Here is a 15678-nt window from a genome sequence, read left to right as displayed (position 1 = left end):
AGAGAGAGAGAGAGAGAGAGAGAGAGAGAGAGAGAGAGAGAGAGAGAGAGAGAGAGAGAGAGAGAGAGAGAGAGAGAGAGAGAGAGAGAGAGAGAGAGAGGCAAGTAGAACTGTAGTTATTTTAAGCACTATGAAGGGAGTCACAAAAACATAAGGTATCTAGCAGTATAGCATACATGATCTTATACAAATACTAACAGAAACATGTTCGTGTCTGGCACTGGAGATACTAATCTTAGCCTGCATATTTTAGCGAGTACAGTCAGCCTCGCCCCGCTGGTCCCTCCACCAATTACCATGCATTAGCCAGTCAGTCGGTGCACAGAGGTAGTGTTCTCCCGCCAGTAGCTTCAGGGGAGAGAGAGAACACCGTCGAGCCCCTTATACCTGAAGGGCGACCGGGCTGTCTTCACAATGTAGCTCTTCCTCTGCCTCACTCTAGACCCTAAATCTCTAGGTCTCCGTTCTCCTCCTCTAATTTTGCATCCATTATCTAGGGATGGTAAAAGAAGGTAGGAGAGACAGAGAGCCAGATGAAGTGGTGATAAGAAAGGATAACAAACAGCAACATGCCCCGAGGTCCTTTTTTAGGCTGTTTGATTACATTGCTGTACGCTAATATAGTGGTAGGGATAGGACAGCACGGTGGAAGGCTTCTCCTGACCCGCTCATCTCTCTCGAAACTGGCCTGAAGGAAGTATTGTTAGTAAGCCTTGTTAGTATTCAGGTTCTATGGAGTTTTCGAGGATTGTTAGAGGGTACATGTGAAGAGATAGGGAGTTTTGCTGGGACGATGTGGTATAGAGAAGCAGGTGATAGAGTTGAGTGGAGTATGTTGGTGGTGGTCTTTATCTGGCAGTGGATTCGTAGTCTGATGATGATGATGATGATAACAATGATGATGATGCCCTAAATTTAATCAGCCACTCATTACTCGCATCTTTACACACTCATCAGTTTTCACCAACACTTAAGTTCCTCCTACATAACACACACACACACACACACACACACACACACACACACACACACACACACACACACACACACACACACACACACACACACACACACACACACACACACACACCACTCACCAGGGCCTCTCACAGCTCAGCCCGGCTTCCTCTCACACCTCATCCTTCTTCCTCCCTAAAATACTTCCTCGCTCCCTCACCTAATTCTCTCCTCATCACCACCAGTGCTCAGTATTTTCTTGTTCTTTCACATGCTTCATACGCGGTTACAGTGTATTTATGTTTAAAAATTTTGGTTTTCTTCATTTTCAAGTTAATTATTTTGTATTTTATGTCCTGCTCATCTTCATGCGTTTTCTTGCCTGCATTATCACACAACATTTTCTTTTTTCTTTTTTTTTTCTTACAATTTTTTGGTCTGCTAGTGCTTCTGTGTTTAATATATGAGACTGTACTTTTTTCGTTCTTCTTCTTCTTCTTCTTCTTCTTCTTCTTCTTCTTCTTCTTCTTCTTTATCTCTCAGCGAATTATCATGAATTTTTTTTATATTCGACTGTAAATTATTTTCTTTGCCTCTCAACAAACTCTTATTAGCTCTTATTTTTTATTGATCCACAAATATTTTTATCCATCTCACAAACTATTATTAATACAATTTTATTCAGGTGTTATCAGTATTCCTCATATAACACGACACTTTCCTGCCTACTTCAGACTGTACGCTTTCATAAACCCTTCTTTTGCGGAGGGATATTTTTTTCTTAAGGCCCCATCCATCTCAATTTATATACGAGGCAGTGGTGATTAAATGAGGTGAGGTGCAGCTTCTTAGTGGAGTATCATTACCTGCAGCCCAACAGGTGTTCATGAGGTGAGTGTTTAAGGTGACTCACACTTACCTGGCCTACCTGACTTACCTGTTCGCCTGCAGAAGTCATTGGCACTCAGGTGAGGTTGTTGCTCGGCCGCCAGGTGATGCGTGTGTCGAGGCGCTGATCAAGTCTGGCCAGAGAAGTTTCATGATGGTTTTTATTATATTTGTCTCATTTTTGTCCTTTTTTGTTTACTTGTGGGTCTGATATTGTGGCTCTCTCTCTCTCTCTCTCTCTCTCTCTCTCTCTCTCTCTCTCTCTCTCTCTCTCTCTCTCTCTCTCTCTCTCTCTCTCTCTCTCTCTCTCTCTGTTCTGTGTTTGTGTTTTTGTTTCTGTAGAAATGTCCAAAATCCTTTACGCCATTCATCTCATTCTTGCCTTTACTCGTATTTCCCTTCTCCCTTTTATACCACTTTCCCTCTCCCCTCTCCAGTCCTTTCCTCTTCCGCCTACACTCCAACCAAATCCGCCGTCCCTACACCGAACCTTGTCAGAACTGGCGCGCCGTGGTTCGTGGGGAGAAAACATTTGTGGCGGCTGTAATACTCCGTGCTTGCTTTGTGCGGGCAGTGGCCAGCTGGAAGGAGACGCGCCTCCTGTCATCGCCGCCTGAAGAATGAAGCCAGACTGGTTAAATAACACTGTCAGGAGGGAGGGAAAAATGGCGAGGAATTGGGTACAGTGCTGCATTTTTTTTTTTAGGGTTATGTGTGAGAGATTGGGGAAGTGGAAAGAGAGAGAGAGAGAGAGAGAGAGAGAGAGAGAGAGAGAGAGAGAGAGAGAGAGAGAGAGAGAGAGCGAGAGAGAGAGAGAGAGAGAGAGAGAGAGAGTCTGTGTATTTGGGATAGCATAGTGTGTGTGTGTGTGTGTGTGTGTGTGTGTGTGTGTGTGTGTGTGTGTGTGTGTGTGTGTGTGTGTGCGTGTGTGTGTGTGCGCGTGCATAGCTGCATTTTAATAATATTCATCCTCTTTCTTCAAAACTTTGCTCGTTCTCCTCGTGTATCATAATTTCCTTAGGCATTTCATAATTTCCCAAGCTTTGTGCCAAACTTTACAAGTTCAGGAAAAAAAGTAATCGAATATATTTCACCATCTATTAAATTTTAAGAACGCGTAGTTTGCTTAGGCAAGTGGTGTGAGAAAAATTTTCTTTAATTTCTAATAAAGACTTTATTTCTTTATTCCAGGTATGTTTGGCCAGGTAACCGCGAGATGCTGTGAAGAGGGCAAGTATAGATTTTTTTTTTTCCCCTTATACGAGGGATGGTAGTAATGATAAGAACATAAGAAGATAAGGGAAGCTGCAAGAAACCATCCGGCCTACACGCGGCAGTCCTTGTATGAAACATACCTACCTATTTCCACCTATCATCCTCATCCGTAAATTTGTCTAATCTTGTTTTAAAGCTCCCTAATGACTCAGCACTAACAACTTGATTACTGAGTCTGTTCCATTTATCCACCAAAAGTAGGAGTAGTAGTAGTAGTAGTAGTGGGAGGAGGAGGAGGAGGAGGAGGAGGAGGAGGAGGAGTTTTTTTTTCATTATTGCTTTGTCATACACTTCTTGAAGAAAAAGAAGCAGTGGAAGTAATTGTTTTACATCGTAAGTGCAAGAATCAGCAAATTTTCGCCTTTCAGTCTCTCAAACTATTAACAAAGTCTTGGCTTCGAATCTCTGCTTTCCACACACGAATCTGCGGGGAGAGAGAGGCAGAGAGAGAGAGAGAGAGAGAGAGAGAGAGAGAGAGAGAGAGAGAGAGAGAGAGAGAGAGAGAGAGAGAGAGAGAGAGAGAGAATGACGAAGGAAGAAGGAAAGGGACAGACACGAAAGTAAGCAAGAGCCGGACTGGAATAAGGTACAACTGAAGAGAGATTGAATGGTTGTAGCAAAGAGGGAGGAGCGGCGAGCGAGTAATGATGAGTAGAGGGGAAAAAAAGTTGAGGGGAGAGGGAAATTGTAGTGGCAGCTGATGGTGACGTTAGGGAACAAGTGTCACCATATGCTACTTCACACACACACACACACACACACACACACACACCTCCCCTCCTTGGCACCTTGCTGAGTGTGTCGGCACTTTTAGACATACTTAAGCTCACTATCTTTTCTACTCAAGCATCTGAGAAGTCTAAGTGAGGCTCCCCGTTGGGCTCCTCGGCACCTGTCATGTTTACGTCTGCGAGCGTCAGGAGGAAGCAAGGGTAGACAGGAGTGCTTTGGGAAACGTGAGGTGCGCGAGGGAGATGACGAGGAGAAGGGAGGAGAAGAGAGAGAGAAGGAGATTGATAAGGATGCTTGTGTATAGAGGAGGAGAGGGTTAGAAGTCTATGCGTGGAGATGAGGAGGAGAGGAGGAGAAGGGAGAAAGAACGTGATTAAAATGCTTGTGTATAGAAAGGAGGAGAGGAAGAAGAGGGTTAGATATAGGAGGACATGGGAAAGAGGGGAGAAGAGGAGTGGGGTGGGAGAAGGGAAGGTGTGCGAGAGAAGTGGGGAGGGTGTAGCAAACACGCTGATGGGATTATGAAGGGGAGCTTAAGGGCTTTACCCCATGAGTATGAGAGTTGCAGGCGGTGCTGGCGGGGCGACGAGGCCTGTGCCGCCCCTCCCGACTGTGCGACACGCGGCTGGGAGGGAGAGGGAGAGGAAGAGGGAGAAGGAAAGCCGGATGACGATGGAAGGGAACAACTTTGGGTTTATTAGAAGTAGAGAAAACGTAAAGGAAGGCGAATTGAAGTTAGTGGATCTCTCTCTCTCTCTCTCTCTCTCTCTCTCTCTCTCTCTCTCTCTCTCTCTCTCTCTCTCTCTCTCTCTCTCTCTCTCTCTCTCTCTCTCTCTCTCTCTCTCGCAGCGTTAATTTAATTCATTACTTCTCTCATATCAAAGTCATGTTAAGATGCATGATTAATGAGTGATAAGTGCATATCTCTTGCTCCTTTCACTCCTCTGATACACTTAATACTGGAATCATGCTCAAATATGTAATTAATGAAAGCCAAGTGAATATTTCCCATCTCTTAACATTGCTAAGTTGAAATTTCTCTTCTTTTCACATCACTTAGTTATTTTCCCATTCTAATATTGCTAAGTTGATATTTTCCTATTTTAATGTTGCCAAGTTGATTATTCTTTTCTTTTTTACCATTTTTCTCAACCCTTTTTATAACTTCTCCTCCTCTGTCCCATTCTTTAAGTCCTTGAGGAGTCACCTTCAGCTGCCCACGTCCTCCCACCTCTTCCCCTTCCCTCCCCTTCCCTTCCCTTCCCTTCCCTTCCCCTTGTGAATCTTAACCACCCTCCTCAACTACTACCATCACCCCAACTCCCCAACCCTTCATCTTACTTATCTTGCTTTAAGACAACAATTCATGCCTTTAATACTGAACCACTTTCTCTCTCTCTCTCTCTCTCTCTCTCTCTCTCTCTCTCTCTCTCTCTCTCTCTCTCTCTCTCTCTCTCTCTCTCTCTCTCTCTCTCTCTCTCTCTCTCTCTCTCTCTCTCTCTCTCTCTCTCTCTCTCTCTCTCGTGCATTCCTAGGAGGGAGACGGTGAATGTGGCGTAGGGATAAGGCGGCGAGGGAAGGATTAGTGACGAGAGAGAGAGAGAGAGAGAGAGAGAGAGAGAGAGAGAGAGAGAGAGAAAGAGAGAGAGAGAGAAAGAGAGAGAGAGAGTCCTGTACGATTTGAGGGAGAACAGATTAAAGTTGAAAAGCTGCACCCTCTTTTTAATCATCCTATCTATAATTATTAAGGATGGAAGATTTTAATGTTATGGTTGTGAAATTTTTTAAAACGTTCCTGCCTCGATTACCCCACAGACGATTACGTGCTATTTAACTGTCCTTCTGCTAATGGCGCAACTTGAATGTAAGATTTAGGAGGATTTAAGCACGTAGATATGGTTCTAATTGCACGTTGCCTGTAATTAGAGGTGGTAGTGTTATTAGGCGCTGTTAGCTGGTCAAGAGATGTAGATACACCTCATACTAAGCGTCGTGAGGTTCTCCAGTTCTTCATATACGAGAATCTCTGTTCACTCTTTATACAAAGGAATACAAGGGAAGTTCAAACAGCAGTCCCCTAGAAAGTCAAGCCTGCTGCCAGCCTTTTTTCCCAGACAAAACTATGGCTTTTTGCACAGAGGCACTGCACCCTAGTTAAGGTCCTTACTAGATAGTTTGGGTGGTTATTCTAGGCTATGTAATGAGAGACAGGATAGTACAGAAAGACAGGATAGTACAAAACTTGCTGTTGTATACTGTTTATAAAGAAAAAGATCCGAAGGCTTTTGTTCCTCCTCATCAGTGTAGTCCAAGCGTCGCCTTGCCCTGCCGTGGTGTTTTGGTGACTCTGGTACACTGCAGGGTTAAATTTGTAGTGACAGTGAAAAGAAAGTTAAAATACAAACGTCACTGCAAGAAAAATTATCCACAATCACTACGTACCATACAGCCATCAACCCTCAGTACCACCACCACCACCACCACCACCACCACCACTGCCTCAGCTCCAAGGTACTCATTATAATAGCATGAAGTCACAGTCTCGGGGCGATAGGATGATGTAGTGGCGCGGTGGCGTGTGAGTGTGATGGTGCGGTGGCGCTTGGCTGTGATGGAGTAGCGGCGTCTGGTATGGCAGCGTGGTGGCGGTGACGGTGGTGGCGGAGCATTGCGACCACCGCTGGAGGCTCCGCTGGTGATGGATGGACGCGTGGTGTGTCCTGCCTGCCGGTAAAGCCATCATGTTCCTTTGTGATGCCAGTACCAGTAGCTGCATGGCACTCAACACCAGCCCTTCATCCCTTCCCCTTCATTACCCCTTCCCTCACTCCCTCCGTCCATCCCTCCCTCCGCATTCCTTCCTCCTCCCTCCCTATCACCTCATCCCTCCCGCCCCATCCCTCTCCCAGCTGGTGCCACGCGAGGGGAGGAGGGGAGAGGAGAGAGGGAGACTAAGACTGCCTTCACGAAAAACAACCATTAAATATCTCAGGTTTTCGTGCGAGTAATAGCGGATTTGAAGCTTTTACTTAGCGTCCATTTGAAGGTTATCATTTTTTATGGGTATCACTCACAACACAGCTCACCACATGTTACCTCCCTCCTCGTGCTAGATGTAAAATGGCGATTACTGACGTTTTTACTTAACATCATATAATTTTTACCAGTCTTGTTGGTCTTACTCTGCAGCGACTTAGTTTCTTATTAAGTATTTTCTTTTGTTTTTTTTTTGTTTTTTATTTACGTAGCCATTTCTTATATTACACAATCTTTATCCTTACCATACTTTTTTTATCAGTTCTTATCCATCAACACTGACTTTTCTTATTAACTCTTCTTTATTTTTTTTTTTTTACTTCTTTTTCAGTCCCCATTTATTTATTCTTCACTCCAATTACCGACTCCTTACATCTATCATATACTTTTTCCCCGTCTTATTCGCCCTCACTGATTTTTCTCATTAACTCTCCCTCGGTCTCTCTTTTCACACTCGTTTACTTACCCCTTCCTCGTATTACCCACTCTTTGCCTCCCTCATGCGTATCTTTTTCCATGGTTTATTCCTCTGACCTCACCCATTAACACTCCCCTCTTTTCTTTCTTCACCCTTTTACCCTCCTTCCTTCCTCACCACCTTATACTGAACCCTCTCTCCCCTTGTTTCCTCCCCAATCCCTTTTCTCTTCTTTCTCCCCTTTCTCCTGTCTGTTCCTCTCTTCCTTTCTTTCTCCTTTCCTCCACTTTCTCCCTGTGCCTCTTCCCCATCCCTATCTACTGGCTCTTTTCTCCCCTTTATCATTTTTCTTTGTCTCTACCCACCGCTATCTACTAACTTACTCCTTTCTCCCTCCCCTTTCTCCTCTTCCCTATGTACTGGTCTTTTCTCCCCTTTTATCATCTCCCTTCTCCCCTCTCCCCACCTTTTGATGTGCTGCGGCGTCCCCCTGATCAGGATAACACGCGGGATGGCAGCTCAGGTTACTCTGGGATGTTATCGGTGCGCAAATGCATGTTAATGTGATGGGTATTGTGACATCTGTGGTGGACGGGCGGGACCCAGACGTACTTATGACATTGCTTCGGATTAGAGGACGTGAGTGTATGTATAGGAGGAGGTTGTGTCTGTGTGTGTGTGTGTGTTTGGGTGGGTGGGTCTGTGGGTCCGGTGTCATTGCGTGTTGTGAAGGAACCGGTTGTTGTAGTGGTAGTAGTTATGGTAATATATGTAGTTGTTGTGGTAGTAGTAGTAGTAGTAGTAGTAGTAGTAGTAGTTGTTGTTGTTGTTGTTGTTGTTGTTCTTCTTGTCCTCCTCCTCCTCCTCCTCCTCCTCCTCCTCCTCCTCCTCCTCCTCACCAACAAACAAGAAAATATCACACCTTCTCCAATGTGAAAAAAAAAAGTAGCGACTGACTCAGATTTCCCCATACCACAATAAACAAGAGAGAAAAAAAGAAAAGAAAAGACAAAAACACTAAAACAAACGCGATTTACAGTATGCACTAGATTAAGTCAGTCCATTCGCTACAAGAATAAAAAGAAGAAGGAAAAGAAAAAAAAAAGATGCATAACCAAAACTGTTGCTCATAAACCAGAATTCAACCCACTCCCTTACTCTTGCTTGGTACTCCTCCCTCCCTCCCTCCCTAGACAGCTGGCGTGGCTCAGGTGGCGTCCCGTCGGTGTGAATAACAAGGCCCAGCTGGTGCATCTTGCCCCTCCGCCCGCCAGCTGGTCACTGGCGGGCGGCGGTCAGAGAGCCACCTTTTATAATGCATCGGGTGCTCGTCCAGGCGGGAAAAAAGAGGAAAAGTGGAAATAGGGGGAATATGATGAAGTGAGGGGAAGTAGAAAGAGGGAGTGAAGGAGAGCCTGACAAGGTTGGGGGCAGGGAAGTGTGAGGGTGACAGCTGGGAAGTGAGAGAAAGGGAGAGGAAGGAGGGGACGGGGAGACTGAGGGAGAGGGAGAGAGGGAGGGAGGGAGAAATGCAGGGTATGATGGAAGAGATGTGAGGGAGAGTAAAGGTACGGACTTTGTATCAAACACACACACACACACACACACACACACAGAGAGAGAGAGAGAGAGAGAGAGAGAGAGAGAGAGAGAGAGAGAGAGAGAGAGAGAGAGAGAGAATGTTAAGGTGTGAGAAAGCACCACCAACCCTCTCTCTCTCTCTCTCTCTCTCTCTCTCTCTCTCTCTCTCTCTCTCTCTCTCTCTCTCTCTCTCTCTCTCTCCTTCCCTTCCCCCTGTCTCGGATTTATTCCAATCGATTATCTCCATTGATGTCATTTTTACTCTATTCTCTCCTCCTCCTCCTCCTCCTCCTCCTCCTCCTCCTCCTCCTCCTCCTCCTCCTCCTCCTCCTCCTCCTCCTCCTCCTCCTCCTTAGTCACTCAATCGTAGTTTTCTCTTCTGTCAATTTTATTTAATCTTGTGACTCGTATGTCTCTCTCTCTCTCTCTCTCTCTCTCTCTCTCTCTCTCTCTCTCTCTCTCTCTCTCTCTCTCTCTCTCTCTCTCTCTCTCTCTCTCTCTCTCTCTCTCTCTCTCTCTCTCTCTCCACCCATGCACCCTCCCCAATTTATTTATACACAGCAACTATTTTTCACCCCGCCTGCCGCCACACAATCCCTCGCCCCGCCACGCTTGTATGTACAACTTTGCAGAAACTATTGTACATACACACACGCGGCCGCTCCTCGTTGTGTCCTGCAGCCCCGCCGAACCCGCACGCCCGGATGAGCCGTGCAAATAGTGCCGGATTAATAATTGTAGTTTATCTTTACCTGGTTTTGGTGGAGTTTATGGAAATGCGTTCAAATCTGATTTCACTTCGCGGGCTGCAGCTACAGGACGGACAGAGAGAGAGAGAGAGAGAGAGAGAGAGAGAGAGAGAGAGAGAGAGAGAGAGAGAGAGAGAGAGAGAGAGAGAAGGGGGGAGGTAAGTTAGTGAGGAGTTTTAGGAGGTGTTGAGATACAAGGGTGGAGTTTTAACTGTACAAAAGAGGAAAGAGGAAGGACAGACGGACGAGGAAGAGGAGGAGGAGGAGGAGGAGAAGGATGTCAAAGCTTTCCGTTTTAAGATAACGAGGAAAACAAAGCAGAGAAAAAGGAGGGAAGCAAAATAGAGAAGGAGGATTAGGAGGAAAATATATTATGGAGGTTTAGATTTTGCAAAGGAGGAAACAAGGACGGGTGGAGAGGAAAAGACGGAGAAAAAGAGGAGGATGAAAAAGAAAAGAAGACGAAGGAAGATATGGAGGCTTGCTTTGCTCTGACTTACAACCAGTAAAAGAAGACAAGCCATGTAATATTTTCCTCCTCATTGTGCTGTGTTGCGATGATGTCTCTACTTGTACCTTTCCTCCAGTGCTGCGGAAAAGAAAAACGGAGAGGAAAAGTGAGAGGATAAAAGTGAAGGTGTTGACAGTGATGAGGTTGAAAGATTAGCTGCTTTTTCGCTTTTTTTTCTTTTTCTTTTTTTGTTTACTATTTGGGAAATGTGTGATTCTTACTCTTGATCTTGTAATTGAAGGATTTTTGCGAGTATTTTTTTTTTCTCTTTTCCTTTCCTATTTTCGTTTATGTGTCATTTCCTTTTATGTGTTATCCCCATTAGGCACAAAATTATCTCCCAGGCGGCCAGGCATAGAGAGAGAGAGAGAGAGAGAGAGAGAGAGAGATAACACAAGGAGTAATGGGGTAGTTCAACCAGTCAGTGAGTGGCATATGGTTTTATGAACATGGCTGCACACACACACACACACACACACACACACACACACACGGATCTCTAAAGGCTTGATTTTATATTTCTTTTTTCAAGCTTTCTTTTTTCAAGCTTTCTTTTTCAAGCTTTCTTTTGCCTCCATTTTTGAAGCTGTCTAGCATCTCCCTCCTCCCTCATTTCCTGTCCCTCTGCCCTCCTCTTCCTCCTCCTCTTCCTCCTCCTCCTCCTCCTCCTCCTCCTCCTCCTCCTCTTCCTTGTTCTTCTCATCCTTTTCTTCTTTCTCTTCCTCGTTCTCACTCTTATTTACTCCTCTTCATCCTCTTTCCATTTCCATTCCACCCTCCTCCTCCTCCTCCTCCTCCTCCTCCTCTGCAGCAGTCCGCCATAATATTTCGGTCATTAACGATGAAAGAAAAAAATATGATAATGACCTCATGCGGAAATATGAGGAATGAATGATGATCTAATCTGTGACGTCTCTTCCCTCCTCCTCCTCCTCCTCCTCCTCCTCCTCCTCCTAAAATAGTGGTGAGGAGGTGAACACTACAGTATCTTTATTTTTATTTTTTTTTCTCACTCTCAGGAAATTATCGTGTTTTCAGAGTTGATTTTGCGTCTCGTTGTGTTGTGTTGCTTGTCGTTGTGCTCCGTGTTTCCTTTTTAGCGAGGGAGTGATGTAGAGAGAGAGAGAGAGAGAGAGAGAGAGAGAGAGAGAGAGAGAGAGAGAGAGAGAGAGAGAGAACTGTTTTTTTTTGTCCGTGGATCATTGCATTTATTAATATTTACTCAAAATTTCTCTCTTTTCTTTATTTAGCCTCTTTGTATTTCTCTCTCTCTCTCTCTCTCTCTCTCTCTCTCTCTCTCTCTCTCTCTCTCTCTCTCTCTCTCTCTCTCTCTCTCTCTCTCTCTCTCTCTCTCTCTCTCTCTCTCTCTCTCTCTCTCTCTCTCTCGCCATAGCTGAACCTTTCTCAATCACCTGTCTCTTTTATTTCCCTTTACCTGTCCTTCTTTCCCCTCACTCCCTCCCTCCCTCTCCCTCTCTCCCACTCTCCCTCTCCTTCCTCTCACCGTCTAACTCCGTGTCACTAGCGGCGTGATTCTCATTTATTTAGCAAAGGTTTAATTTTAGGCTTCAGCTAACACGCATTTCGTCCCTGTGTGTGTGTGTGTGTGTGTGTGTGTGTGTGTGTGTGTGTGTGTGTGTGTGTGTGTGTGTGTGTGTGTGTGTGTGTGTGTGTAGATGCAGTATACTAAGAAAACTCGTCTTATCTTGACTGATATCTTTAATTGACTTGACTAGATCACTTCTACCACCACCACCACCACCACCACCACCACCAGCACCACTTCTACCTCGTTTTCGTCTGTAAATCCACAACAAAGAGACTCGATTCAATTTCTCACCCAGTGCCCTGCGCCAATAAACGTCCGGCGGCTTTATTTTAATCAACCGCCGTGGATTTCGCGTGGAATTTACGTGAAGCAGCAGAAGAGCAACGCTGTGGGTGGTACAGGGAAGCGCGGCGCCTTGAGGAGGTGACGGTGAAGGCAATAAGGGGAAGCTGGTGAGGAATGAGAGAGAGAGAGAGAGAGAGAGAGAGAGAGAGAGAGAGAGAGAGAGAGAGAGAGAAGGGGGGATGGACGGTAAGGTGTTAGTAAATGAAGAGTAGAAGTAGGGAGGAAAAAGAAAAGGAGCAGGAAGAAGAGGAGGACGATGACTAAGAAGAACAAGAACGAGAAGAGCATATGCAGAAGGAGGAGGAGGAGGAGGAGGAGGAGGAACTTGGAGGGAAAGTAGTACACTTTCCTCTTTCTCTTCCCTTTTCTCTTTCCTTCTCTTCTTCTCTTCTCTTCTCTTCTCTTAACTTCCCTTCACTTCTGTTCTCTTCTCTTCTGTTATCTTCTCTTCTCTTCTCTTCTCTTCTCTTCTCTTCTCTTCTATTTTCTCTCTCCACACCCTCACCTTCACACCCTCGCCATCCACTCTTTCCACCCACCCACCCACTAGTCTCCTTCAAGTCTTCTTTAGCCTTACTCAGTTATTTACTCCCCCCGCCCTTTCTCTACGTGTCCCTTCGTCCTCTGCCACTCCCTCGAAGGTATTGGTTCGCGGCCGTCTTGGAAAAAGCACCCAAAAACTCCTCAGAAGTTTCTTGCTCTGTGGGGAAGAAGAGAGAGAGAAAAAAGAAGTGAAGTTCCTCTTACGGTTGTCTAAATAGACTTCATGAGTGTCGTGGAAGAGGAAGAGTAGGAGAACGAGGAGGAGGAGGAGGAGGTAGTGGTGGTGGTGGTGGTGAAGGACGACAGCAAGAAAAAAATATGAAGAAGAGAACGGAGTGTTGGAGGAAAGTGAGTTAAAACTACGTAATTGTATTTGAAGTAAATTTAGACGTGAAAGGATGTGAAGGAGGGAAGTTAGAGCAGGTGGAGGACGGAAGCACGAAAGGAAGAGAAATCAGAATAGGAAGCACAAAAAACAGAGAAGTACGTGGAGGGCGGAAGGCAGGAAGATAGAAAGAGAAGGAAGATTAGGAGACAAAAGACGTAAGAGCATGTAAATGGCAGAAAAGAAAGAGAAAGAAAGATGAAAATTATCCAAAGAGCACTAATTTTAAAAAGCTGTAAGATTAGTAACATGAAAGACTGTGAAGAAAATTATAAATAAAGTGAAAAATAAAAGAAAAAAACAGCAGCGTGGGACAAAGGGAGACCACTGGCAAATAAAACACAAAACAAATTAACAGACGGCAAGAAACTAACAAAGAGAAAGAGAACCAAAAGAAAGATACACGGTGGTGAGTGAAGCGAGCTGTGTGCGGCTGAGGAAGAGAAAGAAAGAGAAAGAAAAATAGGGGAGAGAAGCGGGAGGGGGTGGTCTGTTGTGAGTATGAGAGTGTAAGGATGCGTGAGAGAGCGAGGAGCCGAGGACCGTATGAGGAGGCAACATAAACTTAACACAAGACGAGACAGGGAGTGATAAGAGACAGTGTACGGAAGACGTCATGAATAGGAGGAACAAACCCGAATCTGGTGGACACACATTCAACTCTGGGATCCTTGGCGCTGAAACTCACCCTATCCTCGCCCTCTCGCCACCAGCTAAAGTAATAGGGGATAAGAAGGTGCTCAGAACAGACTTTTTCGTGGCGCCTATCGGAGGGACATAGGAAAGAGGTTGTGGTATGGTAGGGTTTCGTGTGGGTTTCTGTTTGTATAGGTAATTGTTCCAGAAGGGTGAAGAAGTCAGGTGTTCCTTCTTATCTTATTACGTGAGTGAAGTATGTGAGATGTTTATTAATGGTGAAAAGTGTTATTTTGAGCTATTAGGAAATGTTGTCTGGAGAGAGAGGGGGAGAGAGAGAGAGAGAGAGAGAGAGAGAGAGAGAGAGAGAGAGAGAGAGAGAGAGAGAGAGAGAGAGAGAGAGAGAGAGTAAAAAAGTTAAAAGAAGAACAATTATGTGTGAGAAATGTAATTTAAATCAACTAGCAAAGGCAGATGAATATGATGAACAAGATGATAAAGGGGAAGATAATAGGAGACAAATGCTGAGCGACCTCAAAAAATAAAACTAAAGAAAAAGAACCAGCGTGAGAAAATAAGCATTAAAAACACATGGAGGAGAGAAAGAGAAAAAGAAAAAAAGAGAAAAAGAAAAAAAAAGAACACGATAATTTAAGACGAAAAATAATTGTGTGTGTAGGAAATAAAGACATAAAACACAATGAAGAGAGAACGAGAGAGAGAGAGAGAAGAAAGCAGACCTAAAGAAGAATGATTATGTGTGCGAACGAGTGAGAGAAATAAAAACTTACAGAAAAACGGTCCCGGTTGACCTCCTGCTGCCTGTGTGTGCCTCCAATGAGCGTCCAGAGAAGGCGAGTGACCACAGAGAGTCGCCTTATCACCGCCTGCGTGTGTCTCCTCTACGCCTTTCTCCTTGTTCCTTTCCTTATACGCTGTCCTCTGTCTCACTTCCCCGATGCTTGCTGTGTCTCACCCAAGCCTTATCATTTGGGCACAGATGGTGACTCGAGATTAAAATGATGGGAGTGAGGGAGGATGGGGCCTTGGGGGAGGGAGGGGAAAGTGCTTTGAGAGAGTAGTGGTGATGGGGATGAATTGTGTGGGTGTGGGTGAAGTGAGAGGCGAGTAGAATTTGGTGGTGGTGTAGTGAGTGAGTGGGTGGGAGAGTTAAAATGGAAGAATGAGGAAGGGTGAATAAGTAAATGGAAGAGGGTGAGTAATGATAGTTAAATTGGTGTGCATAGGAGTGAGTGAGTGAATGAAGGAATAATAGGAAAGTAGGAAAGTAATAATGACGATGAGTACAAAGAAAATAAGGTACACATGATTGAATGTGTATTGAAGTTAATAAGTGAGAGAATTATGGGAAGTAAGAGGGCAATGATGACGAGGAGTAGGAAAGAGGAGAGTAAGATACAGATGAATGAATATGTACGTAATTTAATGAGTGAGAGAATTGTGGGAAAATATTAAGAATGGATAATAATGAGTATGAAGAAGGGAGTAAGTACAAAGAAATGCACAGTGAGTGGGGGAGTGAGTGCATGGCGTCGAGTGGCGAGGAGTGACGGGAGAGTGGCCGCTGAGTGAGAGGCAAGGCTACGAGAGAAGTTTTAAACCTTAACCTTTAGTGCATCAAGACTCCCGTGGATGCTGATGGAGACTGGAGGAAAGCAGCAGGAGGGAGGAACATGAGGAAAGAATATATGCACTCTCTCTCTCTCTCTCTCTCTCTCTCTCTCTCTCTCTCTCTCTCTCTCTCTCTCTCTCTCTCTCTCTCTCTCTCTCTCTCTCTCTCTCTCTCTCTCTCTCTCTCTCTCTCTCTCTCTCTCTCTCTCTCTCTCTCTCTCTCTCTCTCATCGAGCGGAGTGAGGTGAGGGGATGAGGGAAGGGCTACCAAGTCTCCGTGTATCACCCTTGATTACCCGCCACGACTCTGTTTGCCGCCAAATATACTCATCCCGCGTCCAGAATATCCCTCGTAACGCCCGCGATACCATCTAATACCTGTGACGCCTGGAAAATAAAGGTCCCGTCCTGCCCCTCCATTACTGCTGATTGACGATAATT

This window comes from Scylla paramamosain, chromosome 16 (assembly GCF_035594125.1).
Source record: "Scylla paramamosain isolate STU-SP2022 chromosome 16, ASM3559412v1, whole genome shotgun sequence".
Classification (NCBI taxonomy): domain Eukaryota; kingdom Metazoa; phylum Arthropoda; class Malacostraca; order Decapoda; family Portunidae; genus Scylla; species Scylla paramamosain.
This window is presented reverse-complemented; position numbering follows the sequence as displayed.